At 39.9% G+C, this 27006-nt stretch overlaps 1 protein-coding gene across 1 annotated transcript in view; it reads left to right on the forward strand.

The window, feature by feature from the left end:
• Positions 1-27006, forward strand: part of plxnb1b (plexin b1b) — a 110275-nt gene that overhangs the window by 18454 nt on the left and 64815 nt on the right. Inside the window, exon 2 of the mRNA XM_069718751.1 lies at positions 4196-4266. The gene's annotated coding sequence lies outside the window, so the exon portion shown is untranslated. The remainder of the gene's footprint in view (positions 1-4195; positions 4267-27006) is intronic.

Genomic DNA, 27006 nt, shown 5'->3' on the forward strand with positions numbered 1-27006 from the left:
TTGTAGGTACAGGAAATAACTTGGGTTACACGCTGCCTCTCTAAACTACATGAAGACACATCAGTCAGAGGTCGCTTCACCCGTCACAACAAAGTCATTCTCAACCTGCTAATCACTCTTATTTATTTCATCCAAACTCATGAAGATGTTATAAATCCTCTTCTTTTATCCTCAACAACCAAAACCATAAGAAACATCACTGTTGTACGTATTGTGTATAATAAATCAACAAAATTATGGGGAAAGCGTCATTTAATTTTTTTTGGAGCCGGGCCAGTTACAATATATGAAGGGCCAGTAAAACTCTGAGTGGGGAAAAATGTTTACGTTGAACCCTGCCAGTGCTTCTATTTGGCTTCTATCTCTTATTTCATGTTTCTTTGTCTCTATGAGACTGTGATAGTTGAGGAGAAACCATGTAGAAATGTCTTCATCTTTATTCTAACTTCACTTTGCATCCAAAATGTGTGATGAAGTAATCTGACTTTAGCCATGAAGTCATACCAACAGAATTGCACGTGTACATTTATAGATATAATACTCTGAACTTCTAAATGCCCAAAAAATGGTACTGACCCAAACTGTAGACTGAGGTTCACTGGCTGCTTCCGCTATCGTTAATGTATGCAATACTGAGGATGTCGTCAGGTTATATTAACACTGCCCTTCTGGCCCTTATTGATTACACATGTTCACTTTGCTGCCAATCGATCATATGCAACAAACTGATTACTATACTGACCTGATACCCTGCATAGAGGGCAGTCAAAACAATCTCATACTAATTAGTGTCACAGTTGGATTGTACACACACTAATATGTGGTACATGTTTTTGTTGTTTGAATTTCACATTTTTCAGTGGAATTTCATGTAGAAATCATGAGCTTCAAGAAGTGGAATTCTTCGAGTCAGTTTTATTGAGCTGCAACACTGAAACGTGTGGCTGGGTATCATTCAAAACTTTTCAATATTGGTAGTATTGATACCTTGACTGCAGCACTGGTAGTTTTTTCAGTACCAGTGTTATACAATCCATAAAAAAAATTATATTACACATTACTGTACAAACCTTCAGTTTTCATTAAATTTTAGAGGGGGAGAGTCTAACCCAAGTTGTTTTCTGTAGCTACAATTAACAGTAGCAATGTCCCCTAAATGCTTTGCATGCAAATGATCACTATCGACACTGCACTTCACCGATGTTCCCGAAATGCCTCACATGGAAGTATTTGCTTGATGCGGCAATGTACTAGGGATGGGTTTTTAAAGCAAAATTACTGTTCGATAGTCACTCTGAATTATTCGACTAGCATGTCTTTACTTTCATCTTTGAAATGAGGGCCATTGTTTGTGTTGCACTTCCAACATCAAACTCACTTCTTCTGACTCTTGATTGTTGATCGTATCTTCAGCAGAGCAACAAAGTGACCCGATTCTTGGGACGGTGCTAACAGGCACTGTGACCCAAATGCTGGGATATGCATTGGCATTAATGATGGCGATTTGAACTGGTGGAAAAAAGCCTTTAGTGTTTTTGTGTTTTAGCCTCATCTGGATTGGTAATAGGGGTATGGAGTCAAGACAGTCTCATAATGAATGCACACAGCCCTACAAATGTACTTTGGGATTTATATATAAATGACTCTTTACATCAAAATATTTTTGGATGCATGCAGAAATATTAATTTTACCTATACAGGTAAAAAAAAAAATCATCCACATATAAACATACAAGGTCAATAAATATTTCTGACCCACTCACAATTTCTTGTTTTAAATATATGTAATGGAAGTTACATTTATGTACATACTGCGAACTTCCATTTGCAAAGTGCTTTTAATTTGTGAACTTAACTGGATTTATTTGCACGTTCTTTCAGTGTTCCCTGACCCTGCTCTATTCATAAATAAATTTTTTAACAGGGAATTATCTGTAGGCAGTCAGATGTCTCCTTCCTTTTAAGCGGTGCATTTAAGGGTTTGTAAATGCAAGTTCAATAGTTTGTTTATCAAACAAAATAGGCTTTCGATGGAAACGGTAAATACTATTAAATGCAAATATTTGTGGATTTCTATTAAATATATTTAATGTGAAAAATATTTGTGTATAGAGCAGAAATATGTTTGTTAACTTTAGTTTCATACGTGTGGATATTTTCAAGATATTTTTTTCACATTTGTACAGGATATATATTTTATTGGGCGCTAAAAAAATATTTATGTGAGAACAGTTTTTATATATATATACAGAGAGAGAGATAACAACTGTCTGTCTCCATTTGTGTGTTGCACTGACTGTACAGGTTTTTGTAAGATCTCAAGTCCCTAGAATCACCATTCTAAAATTGTGTAGGGTAAATGCCAAGTGTGTTTCAGTTTGACAGTATGGCCCATTACGATGGGTGGGTAAATCCTTTTTCATTCTGAGATGGAATGACTATACGTGTGTTGAGGAATGAAGCAGGATGGCATCAGCCCTGTGCCAGCAAGGCTGAGGGCAGGGCAGGAGTTGTATTTAGACCCTGTATATATTTTCCAAGGAGGGAAAAAAGGCTGAAATTTCTGGCATTTAATTACAGAGCACTTGTGGCCAAAGGCACACTGTCAGTGGTAGTTTTAAGACCGTCGGCTTAACAACCTCAGGAATATGGTCTCTGTTGTTTTTTCCGACTCGGTGTCATTTCCTCCTGTGAAGAGCTGTTTTCTTTGTGTTTGGGATATCAATATGCTCCAGTGAATGGATAAAATTTAGAAGCCACTTAAAAAGAGAAAGAACATTATGGTGCTACCATAATCACCACCATTGCCAGGTCAAGGGAGAAAGCTGACACTTATTTTAGGAATTTATACGGCCTGGAAATGGTTAGTTTTCATGTCTGTTTTCTCATGAGAACCCTTTTTTTTTTTTTTGACAGTTTTACTTGCTTTGAAGTATGTAACTCGTGTTTTCTTTAATTGTGCTGTGGGAATTATATTTTTCTCACCCATATTCATCTCACCCATATTCATCTAACCTGATTTGAGTTGAGTCAAGTTCCTTTTGGCAATGGCAAAAGTTATGCATCTTAAAACCAAAGCTTTTTGAGTATTGAATACTAGATAGTATCAAGGCAGTTCGGTTCGCGCCATACACGTGACAAAGTTGTGTATCCGGCCCTAAGCCTGGCTGAAGTTAGCAGTCCATTTGTGTGGCCATAAAGAGAGTACTTTAGGCTTAAATACAACTGCAGTAAAGTTCCCCCTTAATTTGAGACAATTCGTTGGGCTGTTCTTGTGTGGCAGTTCTTAAATCAGGTTTCTTCATTTGGTCTTGTGTCAAAAGAGCTGGACACAACTTCATTGCATCCAGTCCCCACGAGCTGAATGTATCTACTAATGTTCTCAGATTAAAAAGTGCGCCAGACTCAGACTTCAATCCTTTCTGTTACTGTCTCATGAAACCTGCCAGTCCATCAATCTTTTCTGGGTCAAAAATGAATTTGAAAAATAGTTTGAGTGAGTCAGCTTTTCACCTGAAGGAATCGCACAAAACAAGACCCAACAAATCCAGGAAACAGAGCAGTGGTAGTGGCTGCTGGTAGAAGCCTATACATTAAAACAAAACAACTCCTTTTTTATATATATATATATATATAGTTTTGAGAGTGAATTAGGAAAACTCCAAGTTTGACCAACTTTTGTCCGTGTTAAGGCAGCCTCCCGAAAAAAGACTGTTATTTGGATCTCATGTGGGAGGCAATCATACAACTTTTACAGCTTTAGGAGATCTGGTAAAGGACAAGCACAAAGAGATAATTTAGTAAGTGCAAAGGCAGAGAAGGATCCAGATTTCATTCAATTAATCTGTTTTCCAGAATTAGGCCATGCAGCTTGGTTGCTCTTGGTAATATACACTTCAATAGTCTAGTAGAAATTAGTCTCATTGTGTTCAATATTTGTCATATTCAATTTGAATTGTGATTATTTCCAAACCATGCGCAGTCCTTAGCTTTGAGTGGAAGTTATAGAAGTACTCCATGGAGTTTGTTTTATATTGTACCAGGCTCTCTTCTCTGTGGCAGTCATTTGTCTAGTTTTTAAAAGGTTACTTTTGTGGCTCTATCCTCTTCATGTTCACAAAGGTATTTTTTGTTGTACTGAACAATATTAGCTAAGACGGATCTCTCTGGATTTTCTAACCGTGTCTTCCTTCAGGTTTGGATAAGTCCTCATGGGAGCCATGGAAAGATTGGATATGGAAGGAAAAGTGCACTGAACTTCCACAGGTAGGAAACTAAAATTTTCTCTATTTGGTCTAGTGCTTGTGCAAAAGTTTCATTAAGTCAAACAAATGGTTGCCCTAATTTATGGTTTTTTTTTTCCATATAGTATTCAACTCGTGTAGCTCTCGGGCACTTTTATATTTATTCACATAACTGAGCTCTAGCAAACCATCTCGATAAATGTATTTTATGTGAACAATAACTAATTGATACGCAACACAAACACGTACTGAGCTAGTAGCTTGCAAGCTACTGGTTGGAGACCCCCGGTATAGATTAATCAGTCAAACCTTTCAAATTATTTACTTCAATTCATCTGAATTACACAATGGCTCATGGGATTTGAGTTTCCTCCCCTCGTCAAGTTCACTTCCCCCCTCAAACCACATCCCACCGCATTCAGCAGCTATTTAAAGTGTCGGTGGCTGCTCCCAATTACTCCTCATTGTGCCAAACCAGAAGCTCAGGCCACGCAAATGGAAGCCTACTCACTGAGACTATTATCTGTTTGTTTTCATATTTCCCTCTCCTCAGTCAGCCCTCCTCCCTTGTGCTTTTACTGTTTTTGCCTTTGGCAAGGATTATTGTGTTTTTCCTATAGCTGACCTTGGTTACATAAATTAACGCCTGATCTCTTGCCCCCTCCCCACCCTTCCTTAATTCCCCTCCCTGTACCACTGCTCTGCCTGGCTGCTATGCTCTGGGTGCTCCCACAAAGCCCAATGTTTTGATTACATTGTGAAATTTAAGCCAGAACTATTTATTCCCATACTGGAGCATTGTGGAAAACCTGGTTGGAGGATAAGCCAGAGAGAGGGTAGCCAGGAAACAGTTGTGGGTGAATCAGGCAGATGTTGGTGGGTGAAGAGTTTATGTCTGCTCATAACCTCTCTTAGTGGACTGTGCATCCAGCCAGCTGTTTCAAATAAGCAAAACGACCTTGCGTTGCATCCTGCTGTCAGCAGTTTTGGCACACACCCAAAACCCATCTTTCAGCTCTGGCCATTATAGGGCGGCAGGTGGGCTAGGAGGTTAGCTAGAGACGACATCAAACTGTCCTTCAACTGGAGGATAGAAGCACAAGCTCTTTTCTGGAAAATAATACACCTTGCGAGGTGTCATGCAGACAGACAACAGATCCTTATTTTCTGACCTTTTATAGCAGAAATACTGTGCAGTGTGCTACTGTGACTGAATGTTTACTTATGAGATATAATACGTTTGGTTGAATGTTACATCATTTTCCAGTGCACCCAAATCCACCAGTTTAACTGATACTATCCTTTCTATTATATGAATTCTTATACTGTATATGTTGACCTCTGGCCTCTAGGGAAGTTTACAAGATAATACAGTGAACCTCTGTTCGACCATGCATGGTTACTTCTTGGCTTGTTTCATATCCATGTTCGTCTTTTCTTTAAGTTTGTGAGTTATAGCCCAATTGACTAGAGTGTCCTACTAAGTTATTAAAAAGAAGTCCCCAAATACATGTATCTTTTGCACATCACTCATTTTTGTGTGGCACCATGGATGACTAACGCAGATGTAATTTTATTAAATAGTTGAATGGTAGATGCCTGACTTTTGTGGGCGTCTGTCGGGGGTAAAATTCACCATAGTATCGATCACATTTTTGATATGATAAAAAAAAAATGTTGACTGTGTTTCCTATTAGTTTGAGTTGTAGCAGTTAAGGCTGCAAGCATGTCTGCAAGCATAAAATTTTTTGTTGTTGTTGTTTGTTTTGTTTCACCCGAGTGCAAAAAAAAAAAAAAAAAAAAAAAAAGATTTTGAGTGCTTACAAAGCCCACCCCAGAGACGGGGCTCTGTGTGATGCTGTGTGCACACAGCTGGTGTCTGTTAAAAGCCTTCATCAACATAGATATCGACACATTTACTTGGGTGATATTCGTACTCGTCAAAAGTACACTCCGGGTACTCGTTTCAGCCGAGTACTCGTCTCATCCCCAGAAAAGACACCATTTTTCCGCAGTTCTGCTTTAAGTTGCCGTTCCACTGCCGGTCAGATAGCAAAGAAGCAGAAGTAACCGTGTAATTACGTAATGGCGGATGTGAGGTGAACCTGAAAGTCAAGAGTTGTCCAATCACATTAGATAAAAAAAAAAAAAAAACAACAACTTAAAACAATACCAATTCCCTGCCAATAAAAGAGGGAGGGTCCGGGGCACAGAGCTGTGCGACCCGTGGTAAATCTAAAATAACCAATTGAAGAGCAGCCTAAGGTCCCGTGGTTGACAAAAGTTGAAGGAAATATACATACATACAATTTGTAAACACTTTTTATTGAATGCTTACAGGCGCTGACAGACTACTAGGTGCATTTTACCTGCAAACTGTTATTATATAATTCATGTTTTACATGTTAAAGTAGTACTTTTTTTTTTTTTCTACCGACGTCGATGGGGGTGACGCCCCAGCGCCTCGTATTAACAAACCGCCTCTGATATAAAGTGTCTCAAACATTTTTTTTTGCTTTGTTTTATATTCAGAGGGGATGGTATCTGGTCAAGTCAGGTTTTTCTGGATCTCAACCATATTTTGAGAGGATTACTAAGCATGAAAGAAGCAGGAGTAAACTCGACAATGTAAACATAGCTACTCAACAGATGCGTAATAATGGGGAATAAGAACAAGGTAACAGAAAGTTGAGGAGAACAAATGTGTGCTTAGTTTGATTGTTAACTGACTTAAATTAAAAAAAAAAAATATATATATATATTAAAAAGTGTCAATGTGTAAACTGGTTTAGTTTTTGTTTTTTGTATCTGTCCAGAGTAGTCACAAAACAAAACATGGACACATTTAGTTGTTTTTTTTACAGTTGAGATATTGTCATATAGTCACCTCTTGTCCACATGAATGCTCCCCGTTTTCAGCACTCAGCTGAGCTTGTGATTAAAGTGCCAACGCATAAAACACTAGTTCACGCCACAAGACTCAAGGGCACACAAATCACTTATCTAATATTTCAGAGCAGGGCTGCATGCACACGCGCGCGCACACACACACACACACACACACACACACACACACACACACACACACACACACACACACACACACACACACACACACACACACACACACACACAGTGTTCTCTAAACATTCACACCTCATTTGTTTTAATAGGTCACACACTTGACCTTGTTACATACAAAACATTCAAATATAAAAGTCAACATCCTTACCTTAACACACCTGTGTAAACACAGGCGCACACACATGCGCACACCATAGCTAAAGCCAACCGGAGATGAGTAGACGAGTATTGAATTTCAGGAAAATGATAATCCAGGGTAGACCGGAAACACTGAAGGAGAGTGAACTGTGTGTTTGTGTGTCGGTGTATGTTTCCCAGTGTGTGTGCTTTCTTACCACAGTTTCTTACCAAAAACGACCAGACCATGTCATGGTGTCATTTTAAAATCCATGTTTGGGTTTAATAGAATACAAAGTTTGTCATTAACAATTTATTCCTTTCTACACACAAGGCTAAAGGAGGTGAAGATAAAGCTGTGAACAGAAACGGTCTCTTTTCTGATTTAGGATACACATGACACACAAAACAGGGACCGGGAAATCAATTTTATAGTTTCATTCAGGTATGATTTATCTTGTTTTTATTTAATGTTTGGTTGCAGTCTCGGATCCATTATCGGAACTGCTGTTTTTGTCACACTGAACCACAGGGCTGGTTCTCATTCAAAAGTTTAAAATAGTGTAATATGCCTTTGTTTTAATTAAGAATTAGTTACGAATTATGGCCATTAAGATACTTAACTTTATTAATTTTTTTGAATATCAATGACAATAATGTTATGCGTCTTTATTGTTTTCTCTGCCACACTAAATTCGTACCAAACCTTGACTCTAAAACCAAGGTACAAACCAAAGTGTAAAATTTGTGTACCATTACAATCTGACCAATTAAGTATAAAAAAACAACAACCCTGAAATAGCTAAGACCAAGGCCTATTAAATAGCCAATACGCTGTGTCAGAAGTACTTGATCAAATAAAACAAGCCCATTATTGCTCTATATCACAAAGTGAAACAAAGAATGTAAACATGGTTACTGAGGAGAACATAGTTAAGAATGATACAGCATGACATCCATCTAGTGTTGGAGATGCCATCAGTAGACGACATCTAATGTTCACTATAAATTAAAATTAGAGCTGTGGACTACAGTTAACTGTTAGGTCCAACATAAATTTGACCATAGACCACTTAGCAATGGGATCACCCTGCAGTCTCATTTCATTTTAATTTCTTAAAATTACTACTGCTTCCTTCCTGTTCTTTTTATTTATTTATTTTTTTAATATAATGACACCACAAATTCCTTATCACACTTTTTGGAGTCTTTGTGTCCTGCCAGTTGCCATCTAATTTTACAGAATGATGCAACAAAGACCCAATTTAACAGCTGTTCTAAAATAGAAATGTGTTTAATATGAGATATGCTTTAGGTCAAGAACAAAAGGCACTTTAGCCTGCACACATCTGCAGCAGGTCTTGCAGAACCAGTGGTGTGGCCTGACCTGCATAGATCTCTACTCAGAGAGAGGGATGGATAGGGGTCTGCAGATTAGTGTGCTTTTAAGCATATCAGAAATCTTAACTACCATTGGGGGAGGGGGGTGGGTGTGCTTAAGGATTTGGAGTGATACCAAATAAATCTACTTAAATGAGCCCATACTGTGCTCACAGATTAGCTAAAGTTACCAGCTTTATCAGAGAACTGCATTAATGCTGAGCCACAGTTTCTGAAATGGTGCTTGCCATGTTTTGAAATGAAATTTTGATTTGTCACTAATTCATTCTGTTTAGTGGGCCTATAGCACTTGATGTGTTTGTTAGGTGTCTTTTCGGTTTGTGCAGTCACTCTTTTTCTTTGTGCATTGCTTGGGTGACAGACTTAAGGTCTGCACTGTTTTTCTATGAAACCTCTAAAGAAGGTCTTGTCTCTGAATCAAATCAGTGCGACAAGGCCATTGGCCGCTCTATGAGGATGAAGATGAAACAGACACAACAAAGTGCCTTCTTAGACCAATGTTAAACAGTGCTGCCGGCCAATGTCGTCATACTGACTGTGACTTAAGAAGGAGGAGACTTGCTGACGACAGTAATGACAATAACCATCTTCTCATCCAGTATGACAGTGAATTAGATTTAAGAGCACTTTCCCCAAAAGCTCAGTTTTGGCCCCTTTCCCATTGTATAGAGGGCAGGGATTTATTGGGTAGAGATCTTCTATGCCTTTGTGGAAGACAAATGAATACACATCAAAAGTCAAAAGTGACTCTTGATTTTGTTTTCATCACCCATGGCTTCATCCACCTTTCACTCTTTTCATTCACCATCTGCTGTTGTGGGGTTAATAAAGCATTGCTCACTTTGTTTTGGAAGACTGGAAAGTGCAGCAGGTATTTATAATGTTCTCCAAAATACACTTTTCCACGGATAAATTTTATTTAAAACTATTTATAGTTAATTGTGAATCAAGTTACCAAGCGAGTTAATGCAAATTGGCCCTAATCCAGGATGAGAGCTGGTCACCTTTTGTACCACGGATGAGATAACCGGGCCTCACATTTCTATTGACTTTCTGATTAAGTCAACCATGTTATGGATTTCATGTCGGAAATTGCTTAACAAGTACTATAGGACTAAAACTTGTCAGCGACATGTTATTGCAGCAGGTATTTTGTTAAAGAAAAGTACCGCATCAGAGTCGTTGCCTGAAACTCCTTTTTGTGTTCTCTCTTTGTTTCAGAGATGAATCTCTAAATTATTGAATATTTATAAAATAGTTTTATTTGTATCTTTTGGTTGTACATTTCATCAAAGTGTTAACCAATCGGGTGATGTAATGCCAATCGCAATCGACTCTGCTCATCTCCACGCCGTCAGCTGAGAAAAGGCGACTTTGCTGAAGCGGGGCAGCTGGAACAGTCGCTGCAAGCAGAACAATATCATGAAATCATGTCATTAATTTGCCATCTCGGCTTTCTTTTGACTACATTGTCATCTCTGAACTGCATGAACTACGCCTGAACTTCACATGACTTCCACGAACAAGAGATGGGAATTACGGGTGGGGGCTGCTTGCTCATTTCACTCATTGTATCTTCTTTATTTAATTTTAAGTCATAGACATTCATCTTGGACTTCCTGAAAAAGCCAAGCAGGATGCAGAATATCAATCACTGCTTGACCATGATGTTCACTCCCTGGCTTTTTTTTATTTTTTTAAGCAATCCAAAGCTTTTTTTTTCTTCCCCCCCCCCCCCCCCTCAAATATAGTACCAGGTCTTTCTTAATGCCCGCGTCCTCCTTGAAGATGCTCCATAGCTTAAGGATATTAAACCCAATCAGGGATGAGTGCTTTTATCAGGTGGTGCACTGCTTTTGATGTTGGAATCCTGCGCTGTCAGGAGTGAAGGGAAGGGGCTGTAAAAAGGTGAAAAAAGTAGGTCATCCATGGGTTTCCTTTCCATATTGTGCCTGGTTTTGAAAGGAAATGCTAAAAGGAGTTTTGAAGTGGAAGAGCTTTATTCATTGGTTGATAGCTTCAACAATACACCCTTAAAACCAATTACCTTTCTCTTTAAGCTCCACTATCCAAATTTATGAATGCACATGTTGGACACGTGGGCTTGGACACCCCATGACAGAAAAAAAGAAGACAGAAAACAACAAGAAATCCTGAATAAAATTTGACTCCATATTTTACATGCAGTCCTAATTAGGTATTCCCAGCTGGGCCATGACCTGCATTGCTCTCTGCTTTTTGCTATTCAAATATATTAAAATGAGTGGTTACGCCAGTTGCTTTTCTGCCTTGGTTTTGATTATTTGTTTGTTCATTGCTAAAGTTTCGGCTGAGGAGTTGTATAACATTGGTTTCCAATCTTTTGTAAGAATTTGCAAAAATTAATATTATGTAAACCCTCATACAAGTGTAGTTGTGCTGTCGTTTCTTCCTGTGAACACCGTGAAACCAGATTTCTAAAGGATGTAATGTAGTGTTTGCCGGCATTTCTTAAACCAGGAGGAATGTCTTTTATTTTTTTCAATCTTCCTGAATGATTCCCATTCTCCATCTTTTTCTTTATTCTGGACTTTCTCTCATCTAACCATCCATCCTTTACCTGTGTCCCCCCCCCCCTTTACAATCGCAGACTAAATTACTAGACAGAATAAGAAAGAACAAAGAAGCGGAAAGATGGAAAGCTAAATGAGATGCTGACAGAGACGTAGAGAAGCGATGGGGGAAGGTGGGGGGGGGGTTGGGGGTTGCTGGGGGACACACGGAAATGAATGAAAAGGAGGCTGGTGGGATAGAGAGATGAGCTAGTGAGAGAGAAAATAGATGGAGACAATGGACAGATTAGGAATGGAGGTCAGATGATACCTCAGAGACCAGTTAAACACACATGAGGCTGATCAATAAGGTATGCTCGTCCTGTGGGAGAAGCTCTGACCCACTGACACACACGTGCACACACATGCCTCATGGGGTGAAAGAAAAATACACATGACATTTTGCACCCTCACACCATCACTGGGTATTAGCCAGTTGACAAATTGGATCCTGTCCTCACTTGTTCCTCTTTGCTTTAAACCACCGACCAAGCTTTGAACAGAGAAAACAGTCACTAATAAGCTGCTTTGTAAAGTTCTCTGTGGAGTATAGGATCTCTTGCTGCTAAAATGAATTGTGATCCGAATCGAGATTGCATATTCACAAACAGTAGTTTGTTTGTAAAAGTCTCTCATCCAGTTTCCTTGCTCCATGTGACTTTTTGTCACATTATCTACACCTTATATTTAAATACGTTTGGCTGCGTGTGTTTGCGCCCGTCTCTCCTGCTCATTATCCTCCTCATTCGGATACTGTGAAGACATTAGTAGCTCTATGTTATGGGTATAGCAGCTATACTGTATGTTGACAAGCTGAACAATAATGTCAGTAGCTACTAAGTGTCGCGGCACCCAGTGCACACATCATGACCTATTGTGCCGTTAGCCTTCATGAATGTTGTTTGTGGAGCGTTGTCCCCCGACAGATGCAGTTGTCACAGTTCACTAGTAATAACTGTAGCTGTGGGTCACTTGTGTTCCGGAAGCATTTCGAGCCCAATATGCAATTATAGTGATTGTGTTGCACGCGTAACATATAGAAGAATAAAAATATGATTCATGCCATGTTAATGGCTGTATAGTGCAGGTAAAACTTGCCATACTAAAAGGCAAAGTGCACCAGGACTGCTGCTCTGCTAACTTTCTGCTCACACAACACATCCTATGGAAGCATGACTTTAGACTACCAGGGTGTTCAACTTGTGTGCTATTTTTTATGGCTAGATACCCACTAGACTTGTCTGAGAACATATCACTTTGTCTGATGGTAATTTCTGCATCAAGTGATATTTAGTCTCATTTAGCCACTAGTACAAGAGCTCTAATGAAACTATCACACATATTTCATAATAAATGGGACTTCTCAGATAAAGCTGGGAGCATAGAAAGGCAATTAAACCAGGGTGTGTCGTCCCTCACACAGCAGGGGGGCTAGTGCCGAGTCTCCATGATGACCTTGTCTAATGAACGTGCAGTTTCACAAGTGAATGTCCTTAAGGACGTTGGTGAGCAAATCAAATTGGCAATGGAATGTCTTTTCTTTAGTTGGAGAAGAACTTAAATTGTAGTTGCAGAGCTCAAAGAACAGGCCCGATCACATAAGAGTGATGCTATGAAGAAGAATTAATGAAGACATTTGGGAAATGGAGAAGCACTGTAGTGTGACTGTTTGCGATAACTTGCTGATTAGATGTGTGTGTGTGTGTGTGTGTGTGTGTGTGTGTGTGTGTGTGTGTGTGTGTGTGTGTGTGTGTGTGTGTGTGTGTGTGTGTGTGTGTGTGTGTGTGTGTGTGTGTGTGTGTGTGTGTGTGTGTGTGTGTGTGTTAGACTGTGTAATTACTGGTCTCCAGTTTGCTGCCAGCCTGTGCATCTGTTACCTGACTCCTTCAAAGTCTACGGATCCAAAGGAGGGGCAACCAGCAGCCTGTGAAAACAAATACACTTTTTATCCTCATCTGCTGTTTACTACTTCTGCCAACACATCCGCTACATGCACGGGGAGATGCTTTAAAATCCAAATTCATCATCACTGAAGCTGTGCAACTCTGCATTCTTTTAATTTTGGGTGGTAGGACAACCTAAATAAATGTAAAATCTGTCTTTAAATTGTTGTTCTTGACCTATTAGAGTGTAAACAACGACGCTTTGTTGACTGGTGTTAGAATGTCCCCAAATCTCAGCAATAACTGATTTCGGTGTTTCCCAGATGTTGAGAATTTACTTGTGGTGGTGGGCGACCATTGTGCATGCAGAGACTCATTCAGATTAAAAGTGGAGAGTGTAACCAAGTTGATTTTCTATTAATTTAATTTACAGATGTTTTCTAAACGCCTCACATGCAGTCTATCGGTAGATGGTAGACGTTCCCTAAATGCCTCACGGAGGCTGCTGCGCATTGAGGAGCCACCATTCTAGCCCACCATCTAAAAGAGTTTGAAACGAGTGAAATAAGGAATTCTAAAATATAATTTCAAGTTCAAAGGGTCTACTTTGTTGGCTTGTCCACTCTCTATGTGTGAAAAATCCTGTATTAGTTACAATCAGATAATGCAACAGCTGATAGACAAGTTTGGCTTCAAGAAGAGTAGTTATAATGTGAGCAGTTACAAGTGATTGACTGCGTTTCATGGACTGTAACTTTAAACGAGCAGACAGACTGTAGACAAGAGCAAACAGAGATGTGTTTGTTGATAGTCTGTGGCAGAGTCAGGGTGTGGTCGCATTCGGTGGCTGGAGGTCCATTGTTATCTGATTGTGTATTTGTAGGCCAGAAGCTTGAACACATTGCTTAGTGATTTTCCTGCTGTAACTTGGAAGTGGAGGTCGGCGGCTGAATGTGATCAGCACACAGTCAGCGCTGACTCTGCCACACACGGGACTACAATAGTAGTAGTCCCCTGTGTAGTAGTTGAAACCGAATTAAGTTTTGATTAGTCTACAAGTACAATTTTCAGGTTCAGAGGCACAGATAAGTCTGTCTGAAATCTGCTTTGACATTGGTTTATTTGTTGTCCAGAACACATGTCCGATACAGGACATCAGCGTCTTAGTTGGTGTTGGTAAAAGGCACTAAAACAATATTGCGATATCCAATGTTTTCAGCTAAAAAAAAAAGCTATTATTAATGTTACCTTAGTTTTGGACAATCTCGGGTAGCTGTGTAAAATGTAAATATAAACAGAATATAATGATTTGCATATCATGTAAACCCATACTTAATGGCAAATAGAGCAAAGAAAACGTATCAAATGTTGAAACTGAGAAATTGGTATTGTTTCTCAGATATAATGCTCATTTTGACTTCATAGCTAGCAGATATCAACTAATTTCAAAAAAGTTGGGACAGGGGCAACAAAAGAATGGAAAAAGTGTCCAATGCTAAAATTGTTACATTTTACATTGGTTGTTTAAAGGGAAAAGTTGACGCTTTATGTAGATGCCCACTTAACAGGGAGTTACTGTTGCATCCAGTCTGCCCCCATGGTGCATTCATAAGCAGTTGGGAAGTGGCAATGCTCCAACCTCCGAGTGGAAGAATACACTCGAACGCCTGTTGAGCAAGTAATATCCCACTTGGAAAGTGGGAGGTTTGTAAGAGCTCCGAGAAATAGGTTTGATGTCACTTGGCATGGCTGAGTACGTGATGAAAGGAAGAAATCTGCCAGCTATGAAAACAAGGTGAAATTGCCATACTGTTAAAAATGTATAAATAATGTTGACCTCCTGAGCTTCAAGACTGCGAATGCCCTCAACCAAGTTGGTTGACGTTTCAAATGAACAATTTCCAAATTCTGAGTTGCCTGAATATACAATCAGTCGACTATAAGAGGAAGAGAAACGAGTGTATTCTTTTGTCTTCTTTTTATGAATGGAACAGTAAATGCATTGATGGCTGAAACGCTCCGAAAAACAGAAGCAAAAGAAAAGTTAATATTGGCGTTGCTTTCTGTTGCTGGAGAAAGTTGTTGGCAAGTATTGGCAGTTTGATGCTGAACTCGTCAGGCATGCTGGGATAAATCCCAGTGGGCTGGTGGACAGTCAACAAATGCAAAAGGTTTGTAGTGACCCTGTCTGGTTCTTGACGGGGTCTGCCCGATCTTTTTTCTACTACCGTGTGCATAAAATGTAACCTTACAATCATTAGTAATAAAAAAATAAAAAAACTAAACCAATTGCTAACTAACTCTAGGGCAAGAATATTTTAGTTCCACCAAACTGCTGAAACTCTGAGAGCTCTCCATAATAAGACTTCATCCCAGATAAAAAAAATAAATAAAAAAAAATGCAAAGAAACATCCAATTCATTCTTATCTCCGACTGGGACAAGGGTCATGAAGCCAGATGATACATGCTCACCCATTGATATCAACCACTATTATATTAATCGGAGCAGATAAAACTTATTGTCTTGGTCATGTTCTGGCCTGATTTTCTGAAGTTTAGGGTAGACGTTTTCCCATTTAATAACGAGTCGAGTACTTCACCTGTGCATATGCTGCGCTCCGTGCGTGAAGCGGACAGCGGAGGAATGGAGGCGAAATAGCGAGTCCGTCAATTAAACTCACAGTCTGCTGAAAACCTGTAGAATACAGCGGCTCTCAGCCGTGCTTATTGCTCGATAAACTGCAAACGTCAGTTCGCACCAGTCTGGCGTCATTACATCAACAGGTCGGTAAATTGCCTTTTATCACAATATAAATTTTTGTATATATCGTCTAAAAACTTATACTGATATTATCGGTAACGATATGATATGGCACGCCCGTAGCGCTCACCTAGCAGCCTGCTCATTAAATAACTGCTGTACTCTTTGTGGTCATCCTTTTTGGCTTTTTTAAATGAGCTAACTGCAACCTACAACCAGCGGAAGATTAATTGTGGCTGGGAGGCTGCCTATTGTGTTTTTGAGGGAGCTGTACTGGAACAGGAGTGAGAGATGCTCACGCATATCAACCAACCTCAATACACAACCGCCGACTATGTTTTCCAGGTCTCTGTTTTCCTGCCACCGGGGGAGGAGAACATGGATGCAGAATGGGAGCACTGATGCATGTTGATTGTATCACTATGGTTGGAATGGGCTATAAATCAAACCCCTGACCTGTCCCAGCTCCCTATCATCCCCCACATACATAACAACATACATTACATGTCTTCACTGGCTTGGTTTGGACTGGTCACACTGAGAATTGGCTGGGAACATCATTACATGGGGATGGATGGATGGGTGAGGTGCACCAGTGGCCCCTCGAGCTCTGGGTTTATTAGAATAGCATCTTTCGATCAGAGTGGAGAGAGAGAGATGTGGGATTTAACTTCTGATAAGGCCACATTTCCCACAAACCCCGTCACTTCCCCTTTTTCCCATTTGTCCCGGTTTTCTCCAGTGCAGAGAGATTGTTTGCTGAGGAGAGGAAGTAGAGCCGTGCTGATTGTAAATTCATTAAATTTAGCTAATGAAGCCAGTTTTGTTTAGAAATGCTACTTCATGCCATAATACTGCCGTCAGAACTTTAGTTGACAGCATTTTTGTGAGGAAATTTGCAGGAATTTAGCTAAGTTGCAGGCTCCTGCAAATATTGCGGAGATTGCTCGAATTTGCGTTAATTATTGCGATTGAAATTACCTGAAGGGACTCATTTAATCTCCTTAATCCCGTTACCTTTGTTGAATCAGTCTTCAAAGGTGTCAATACTGGTGTCAATACTGGTGTCAGTGGGAGCTGGACCCCATCCAGCTCCTACTAACACCAGTGATCTCGGGGCTGATAATTAAACAATCCCCACAAAACAAATATTTGACTACAATGGGAGTGAAAAACTCCCTTTTCACAGGGACATGCCTACAGAAAAGTACAGCGAAAGAGAGAACGAGAACAAAGGACTTCTTTCCTATTGTCTAACCATCCTCTTCTGTCAGTAAACCTCAAATCCTTTATTCTTCTGAAAAACTGTGGCCTGCAACTAACAACCATTTCATCATATAAAGTCATAGTGGATCAGGTCATTTTATTTGTCCTGCTCTTATTTTTTTTTTTTTAAATATAAAACAGGCATTCGGGGAGATATCCATACAATAGCTGTTGTAGAAGTCCTTGCAAATCCAGTTGGCTGTGTGGTGTTTACCTCCCTGTTCATGCCCTTTGGCTTGTTGTAAGCAAAGTGCTAGCTGCTGCCTGTTTTCAAAGGTAAGGTCACTCAGAACATGTTTTAGAAGTGATTGATGCTTTTAGTGATTTCAAAGCAGTTGCAGTGAATGCTGGTGTCCCCTACCTTCTTGTATAATGAGAGATGTGTTTGTGTGGCGAGTGCAGGGGAGGTGACCCTTGTTCTGTCTGGAGCAGGATGATTAATGAAACTGTTCAGAGTGGAGGTGTGAGACATAACTGGATTTCATAAACACCATGCACACATTCTTCTGAATGAATCTGTGCATGCGGCTCTTGCTTTCTTTCTTGTCCTTGGAGGATCATTTACAGCCAATACATTATGTCTGTACGCCCCATTTATTCTCTAATGTTTTCTTCTGGGTATAACTTGAAATTCTGTGACTGGCCAAACAATGTGACTATCCAATTAATTGACTAGTCACCGTCCCGAATGCCTTATTGGCCTTTGAGGTTCTGCAATCTGAACTCATTTTAAATGACGTCATCATTTTACAAGTCACAGTGGTGTTTGAAAGTTTATGAACCCTTTAGAATAGTCTATATTTGAGGGATGGGCATTTCAAGCAAAACTGGTATTTAAAATTCACTCATAACTATTAAATTTGTATTAGAACAAAACATTTCTTTTGAATAAAGAAATGTTGTGGACGCCCCTTTTAAGACTGAATTTCCAATTTGGTTATTGGTCCCTGATACCAATGTGGTGCCCTGTGATTATTGATCCTTAATCATACTTGTATGATTATTAATAATAATCTATTATAATTAATACTTTTTTTTATTTATAACTATCTGCTCTCAATATCGCTCATCACTGACCTCAACCCTATCAAAAATATGGTAAATGGTCTGCACTTGTATTGTACCTTTTTATTATAGAAATTTACAAAACATTGTACATGAATGGCCACAGAACTGCCATTCTTGTTGCTTGCCTTTCATGTGCAGCAACTTGGGGTACAGTGTTTTTCCCAAGGACACTTTCCTTAAAATTTGGGTGCATGCTGGGAAACCAACAAATTTAATTGAACTACTAATCCTGCCAACAAATTTGGTCAAATATCCAACCAGAGATCCCTAGAAGCTTGATGACGGTCACCAAATGAGTGTAGTCAAGGTGCAATTTGCCAAGGGATATTTAACCAAATATTAGGTGTGCCGTTTGTATATTTTTGACCCCTGTATTAATAATCTTGACCCTAAATAAATTACAAATTCTTGTTTGGGTTTTTTTCTATTAAAGATGCATGTTGTAAAGTCCCCAGAGAAACGACATTTTGAAAGCCCAATAATGCCATGCCAGTCATGTCCAAACTTCCGACCACATTGGCAATCTATCGTCATAATATCATGTGCTTGGTCTGCCTGGCTAGGTGTGAGGGCACATGCCAAAAGAGATTTATGATAACACTACATACTGAGTCAGACTACCTTATTGTAAACCTCTGGCTTGTAAAATGGGAGGCGAGACAAAAACGGTCACACTGATGATATTACTGGCACTCTCCAGTGTGCACAGCCGCAAGTAAACAATTTGTATTCAGTCTCGAGTCTGACAGGAATCTGTAAAAAAAAAAAAAAAAAAAGTTTAATTATCTTTCCTTGTTGTTCCTCTGAATGACAGTTCTTTTAAACCAACATGCTTTGCTCCAGTCAGCAGCTACATGTGCTTGTTTACCGAAGGGTGGCTCAAACCATAATGACAAGTCCACTGTCTAGGTGGCCGATTGTGGCTCAGTAGATTTGTTGTTAGATATTACCTGCTGCTTCAGTGCCAAAGCTCTTTGGCTGTATTACAGTGCAAAGTAACATTTGTGACCTGTAAACACTCTCGATCTCTATCTCATGCACACACACACACGCACGCAAAGACAAACAGTGTCTACCCTCCCCCATGACAAATCCAGAAATTTTGACTACATTTGCATTGTAAGTAGATCCAAATCGCTGGAGTGTGCTCCATAAAAGGCTGCGGGCGCGTGGTTTCCTATCCTAGCCTGAAGCACTACGTCCGGGATAAAGCAGCAGCAGCAGCAGCAGCAGGTTCAACACGGCAGTGCTCACCTTCAAGTAGAATCCCAGGTATTTAGCATTACTTGGAAATGTTTCGATGGCTGTAAGCACCTTCTCACTTGTTTTCCAGAAAATACCAGAGCTGAGTCTCTGCAGTTGAGAAACAAGAAAGCGCTTAAATCTGGAAGTGGCCAAGTCTTACCACCTCGTCCGGGAAAGAGACTTTAAGTTTGTTTTTGATGTTGTTACTTTTACAGAGAATCTGTTGCAAGAACTGCTGTGGTTATATTTTGCTCTATAGATTTGTTCACAAATAACAATGTGGTTGAGGCTCCCGCGAACATAACTGCGTTAGAGCTCGAGTTCATGTTTGTCTTGCCATGTCAACCTATTATCTGATTGATTGCCCAGGGCTTTTTATGATTTCACACCTCGTTAAAACTTGATTGGCGGAAGCACTTTATGCTTTCCCACCTCGATAGAAAATAGTTTCTTTTCATATGTTGGAAAACGTCATACAGTATAGTTTTATTTCACTCCAGACTCTGCTTGCAGCCTTTTTAACGCTCCAGCAGTGTTCCATCCAATAGGTAAATGTCACTGGGTGGATTCCTGGCTGACCAGACTTGCGTGTCATCCCCTTGCTCTCTCCTCATTTCCTGTTTGTCGGCACTGCACTATCTGAAGAGAGGGAACAGTTTACAAGATAAAAAGGAAGAATAATGTATGCCCCATAAGCAACACAGACCTAATGTTTTATCAAGGCAACGCTTTGGAAAAGCAGCATGAACTGCACGGGACCACAAAGAGGCTCTTTGTATACTGGTGTGTTTTACACACACACAACACTTGGGACCAGACGAGACAGTAATCAAAATAACATTTACCCCTCACTTTCTGCACTGCCTCGGTTATTGCCCAGGCAGGCACAGAAAGGAGCCTTTGATACGGTATGTGCGTATATGTGCAGGTCTGGCCTTCACTTCCATGAGGGCGTGCTATCTGTGTTTTGCAAAATAACCTCTGCTTCCTTCAAGAACATTGCCTTCAATGTTATCCTCGACTTACAACGGCCAACTGCTTCTCAGAAAAACACCGGTGTTATGAAGAAAAGAGGATTATGATGCTGGTTTGTAAGAGAGAAAGACCGAGAATAGTGTATTGTGTACGAGTGCTTCGAGGTGGTTAGCTTGTAAGAGTGGAATGAAATTTCACTACAGTTACGTCTTTTTTTTTTTTTTTTTTTTAAGAGGGCTGTGTAGGCCAATCCTTTTCTGAACTCTGTTTCATAGCAGCACTATTAATCTTGTTAAATTAGCCTGAGCGTGTCCAATAATGCTTACAGTCTAACTCCTTAGTGCCTTTTTTGTGGAAACCTTGAAGCATCATGTTGGCTACCTTTCTCTGAACAGATAGATAAAGAGTGTGCACTGCACTATTGCTTCCTGTCTGTTGAGATGCTGCCGATTTCCGTGTGCGTGTAACAAAATATATTAATCTACAAGTGTTTTATGTTTCATTTCTCCAGCGACTTGATCATATTTCACGTGTCCGTGTTATGCGTGTCTTCCTGGTACCTGTAAGGTATGCAGTGTTTACAACTTAGAAGTAGTAATGTCTGAAGATGCCAGGCATTGAGAGCTAAAAGTCTTGAAATTCATTGGGCCTCTTGTGCCTGGCCAGTAATAACACACTGTAGCCTTAATACTCTGTCAGCATCAGGCAACCCCCCCCCCCCCCCCCCGGTGTCTGCAACAAGTTTAAACAATGAAAAAAAAACACATCGGGGTCCTTTTAATTAAATTTATGCAAAAAGCGCAGATTAGCAGCAACATCAAAACCAGAACCAACTTCCAACTGCCCCAACCTAAACACAAGAGATACTCGCATGCTTTTACACCTCTCACCAACTCGAGGTTTAACCTTTCCTGCTCCAAAGCTAGCTGGATTTCTACTTTTAGTGCTTTCTTTGCTTGCTCCACCCTCAACCTTTCACGCTCCAACGGAAACCGTAACCTCACTTGCTCCATTTTAGCCTTTTCTCTTTCCACCTGCATATACTGCTAAAAGGACAGGGATTCCTGTACACCTGGAAGCTCTGGATCAGAAAATCGCATTCTCAAAGAAACTCTGGATGCTGCCATTTTGTCAAAAATGACCCTCCGTTCAGCCTTTTTAGGTATCTGGTCTGGCTTTTTTCCAGCCCCAAAGCCAGATCAACTAAATTTGCCTTTGCAAATTGAGTCAATGTTCTACGCACAGGCCGATGCAAAAACTCAGCAACCACAGGATTTTTATGCACAGTTGACATGCTGTAAATACACACTTTCCCTTGCCAGCCAAAACTCTGTACTTAAAGAACAACCTGAGATCCACAAAAAAAACAAAAAACATGCAAATCACGCTGTGCATAACCACAGAGAGGCTTAAGGAGGAGATAAACCCGCTGGATATTCCATTAAAGCACTCATGGGTGGCTCCAAATTCTACACTGTCACAATTACCATCCTAATTCACGTTATGAGAAAATACTAATTCTATCATGCTCCAAAAAAAGACTGAAAAGCCAGCAGTTAAAACAGAAATACAGACAGTTGTTACAGAGAGTCATTGCTGTGGAGATGCCAGTTCGAATGCCAACCTCAGTAGGTATCTTTGTCATACAATACATAGACATGTTTAAAATAACATACGATTTTTTTTCACATTCTGCTGACAATTTTAGTTATTTTTTTTAAATATTTTAAACCAAAAATGTTACACATTGCAAGGTTTGATCCATTGGTTGGATTAAAAAAGGCATTTTAGAAGTGTCACTGGGCTCTGGGTAATGGTGATGGCATTTCTCACAATTTTTAGAAATGCTACAACCAAACATGTGATTCATTAAGAAAATAATTAGGCAATTCTCAGGCTGTCACTTTTTATTCTAAATTAGAGCGTTCGTTCGAACGTAATTACCATTCAAACTGTAACGAGCCCTTTAAATTCAAATATATAGTCTGTCTGTGCGGTGGACTGTTTGAAGTAGTTTTCATTGTCCTCCAGCAGAGGGCACTCTAAGAAATTACTGTCAACGCCACCTATTGCAGCCCCTATTTGACAGGTTATGATCATTAGTTCGATTTTGATCAGACGAAGGTAAAATGGAGGACACTAGCGAGCAAAGCCGTGTAAAGCGGTCTATAATGATGTAAGCATTTTGGGTTCTACGCCATTGATGGCAAAGTAACAAAGATATTGCTGTCAAGTTGCCACCCGCTCACTCTGTGCGTTGAGAGCGCATGTAGGTGTGGCCAGTTTTTGGGGTAAACACAAATGCGTCTGTGGCACAGCGGTAGGAGGAATATATAACTTAAAACATAACCTAAAGTAGATAAAGCAACCTCTCGAAGCTCCCGATGCAATTCGTTTATTAACAATGCTGATGAAGATCATTGTGCTGGAAACGTCACTGATGTCGTGGTGTTGTATGTTATTTAATTGCAGTTCCCTTGTCGTTAACCTGAGTTGCCCTTCATATTATACGGCTGAAATTGACTACTTTCATGGCGAGTGCCAACTGCCTGATTGCAGGTACATACTATGAGAGGCCGCCAGTATGATGCAGCCAGGACGAGGCTACACCAGCAGGATTCTTTCTCTTGAGCTTTACTGTTCGGTACAGGTACACACTCCCGCTACGGCTGTGATGGTATGGATTTTTTTTTTTTTTTTTTTTTTTACTGCAGTCAAATAGCAGCTTGGTGGTTGACAACAATTGTCCGCCAAACCGTTGTGCTATGCCCATCATATTATTGTACTGTCCCAACATATGCTCTGTAAATTACGCTCAAACATTTGCACTGTGAACTTCAGTGCGATTGCATCCCTTTCAAAAGCTTTGTTATCAATCCTTTAACAGCATTTTCTTTTTGGAGACTGTAAAATATATCTATGATACATCTAACACTCATTGTCTTCTGGGATTATTTATCCATTTTTCCATGTTAAAAACAGTTTTGTGGTTCAGCAGTCTGTTAACAGTCCATTAGAAACCCCATAATGCCTTGGGTTGGGTCTGTTGACCAATCCAAGGCTGTGTTCCTGATTGAGCTTGTGTAACAGCTCTGATCTCAAACACATTGTGCAATGGCATAACATTAATTGGAATGAAGCCCCTTTTCCTATCAATAGCTCTTTACTAATAGGGCAGAACTCGAAATAATGAGTAGAATAAAGTAGCTTAATAGTGTGCAGACAAATAATACATACAACCATTCAAGCCTAGAAATCGTGTATAATAATTGGACATGCGCAAATTAATTGCCCTATATGTTTAGTTTACTGTCGCCAAACCAATTTTATTTTTTAAAACAAAAAAATAACTATTGTGTTTATATTTGGTTTTATATCACACACGTTATGTATAACTTTTGCCAGCAAAAAAACCCAAAACAATAATTACAGTAATAAGCTTAACCTTGACTGCGGTATCGCGCTTATGCCGTTATCATTACAGCTGTTTACACATGTTGCCTAACTGTGTTCCTACCTTCTCATTTTTGCTCACCATGTTGTCATTCATTTGTTCTCCACTCTTGAGTGTTGTATTTCCAACTGCGTGTTTAGGCAGCAAACCGTTTACAGCTGCGGAAAGGCCAATTACTGCTGTACATCTTGCTGATGGAAATGAGCAGAGGAAAAAAATAGCTCCTGTTCTTTCTACTTTTTGCTCTCTGTCGAAGGAGTTTCTGCATTCCTTCTGATAATGTGTGCATAGTTCTCCTTGCCATAATCAGCATGTAAAAACGCAGACTATAATTTGCCTGTGAAGACGTAGCCTTATGAAAACGCAAATGTTCACCAGCTCAAGTGTATACGCACATACACACATTTTCCGTTGTCCTTCCAAGAGTATTATTGCTAAACAGAAACTTACTCTTTATATGACCTTGACTACTGCTGATATATCAGCCCAGTGGAATGCAGACATGAGCTGTAGCTTCAGTTTCTGTTAAAATGAAAATTTTCTTCATCTGTCTTTGCACATTGGCCTTTTTTTCTAATAAACAGTTGTTTCATCTGCTCCATTTACAAAAAAAAAAATTCCCTTAAAGAACTCTGGACATCGGGTTGTATGCCATTTAGTGACTGATTTATGTAGTTGGACTGAATATATGCCAGCGAAGTTCCATTCTACAAGTCTAATGTTGTTGTTTTGTGATGTTTTTTTTTTTTACACATTTCCATCCATATATATTCAGGGTAATGACTTGTTTTAATCTGTTTTAATGTGGATATTATATTTTTCTGCACCAAAATGTTTGCTCTGGGTCAAGATTAGGATCCTTTTGTAGTGAGGACCTCTGACAATCTATAAAAAAATGAAAACAAAATAGAAACAAAACAGCAACAAACTGCAATGTAGTCGGCTGGATGTGCCATCCGGCTAGTCCTCCATGAACTCTCAAAACACACAGCCTCAGGGCGCAAGATGGCAGACAGCGTGGAAATCCACTGGTCCCAACAAGGTCTGGTGGCACACAACTGTGTCCACAACGGCCCCAGGATCTGCTGTGGGCAGAGACAGAGCTAGTGGGACAGAACAAATTAGTGTCAGAGGTGATGTTTGGGTAACTTGCCTCAGGATAAGGGCTGTCGTGCTGACCAAGGGTCCTGCTGCGACAGCAGAGCTATTGACTGCAATGCCTTCAGTGATTTGTAATCCAGAACTGAATTCTGGAGGCTTTAGCTGGTAACATGCTCAATGCCTTTTTGTTGGAAGTGTAGTAATGGTTATTAGAATCTTCTGTTGGATGAATACTGTTGTGTCCCCATTTCTTTTTTCATCCCCTCTCCTCTTTGATGTTTCTCGCTACTCTTTATCATATAATACAATTTTTATTTTTGATTAATTACATCTAGCCCCTGATCCATATTTCGGCATGAAGATAATGTAAAACATGATCAGGTCATTTATTTATTGAGGTAAATGATCTGACATGACATCTGTGAGTGGCAAAAGTGTGTGCACCTCGATGATTATCACTTAATTTGAAGGAAAAATTAGACTTTGCTAAGGTTGTCACGATACTCTCTATACTATTTTTTTTTTGTATATACCACTGCAATAAAATTAACCAATGAAATTGGTGTGTTTCAACTTTAACTCTTTCTTTTAAAAAGAGCATTGCAGGCACCAGTGTAGGAAGCAAAATGTAGTAGAGCCTTTCACACTGAGCTCAATTAAAACAAATGCACAGAAACGAAGTAGATAACATGGTGGTTTGAGCAGAATTATCCTGCCTGCATCAGTTAAACTGGATAAGTGCCTCTTCTAGCAGCTCACTTATTTTTGCTGCCAGGTGATCATAGAGCACTGTTAGCTTCTTCAACCAGTAAGAGTGGATCATGTGAGGTCCTTTCGCTGTCCGGCACTTCAAGCCTGATGATGACCGGTTTTTGGTTCCAAGGTTGTTTTTTTTGTGGTCTGCTCTGGTCCACAAGCCAATTGGTGTATTAGGCTTGCGGCATGCCTATTTTTTTTTTTTTTTTCCATATTTTCTTTTCAGTATCTCTCACAGTCACAACTCTGGCTGGCTCTGTTATTGTGCTGTTGCTTGCAGCTGGAAATACTGGTCTTTGCTTCTCTGATGTATCTCTTGCACCCAGCAGCCAGATGAGTCTTTGTTGGAAAGTCTTTACAGCCTGACTCTTCTTTCATGACACCCTTCTGCAACTCTGCTAGCCGACTAATGTCCCGAACGGTTTTCTTGATCTGGGCTTCCAACTCTAGCTGGCCAATATGGACCAAAGGTCATATCCCGATATATTTTGGCTGAGTGGCGATATATGTAATGTATATCTCGACATTTTCTACAAAGTGGGTTGAATATTCATTTGTAGGTCAAAGTAGCAAGTGAAATGCAACAAGCCCTTTTATTAACACAGAATGTGATCAAAATAAAATACAAAGGCGGATCTCACAGCTGTTAGCTACTTTAGCTTAGCAGTTAGCGGCGGCTTCTCTCCCTCGCCTCTCTGCTGCTCAGTGTGCCTTAGGTTTAGTTATTCCTCTGCCTCCTGCAGTAACAATCCAACATGTAACTAATGTAGTTTGTTTGCTGTGATGAAGGCGAGTCTCAGTGAATTGGAAGCGCGACTCCAAATTATATTAAAAAAAAAACGATTTGTTAACTTCTACAGCTCTGAGGAGCTCGGTTTTAGCCCCTCATCTCTGCCAAAATGTATTAGCATTTCCCATCATGTCTCAGTTCTTCCTTTGTAACTTTTGAGAGTAAATCAACTAAATAACTGTTGATGTTGGTCTTCCAGCTCAGTCTGTTGTCGATAGAGACACCCAGCAACTTGTACTTCTCCACCATGTCCACATCCTCTCCCGTCC

Source organism: Brachyistius frenatus, unplaced genomic scaffold, assembly GCF_029030835.1.
Source record: "Brachyistius frenatus isolate BFR_SWC_R1_liver_20210118 unplaced genomic scaffold, ASM2903083v1 Contig_198, whole genome shotgun sequence".
In the NCBI taxonomy this organism is placed as follows: Eukaryota; Metazoa; Chordata; class Actinopteri; family Embiotocidae; genus Brachyistius; species Brachyistius frenatus.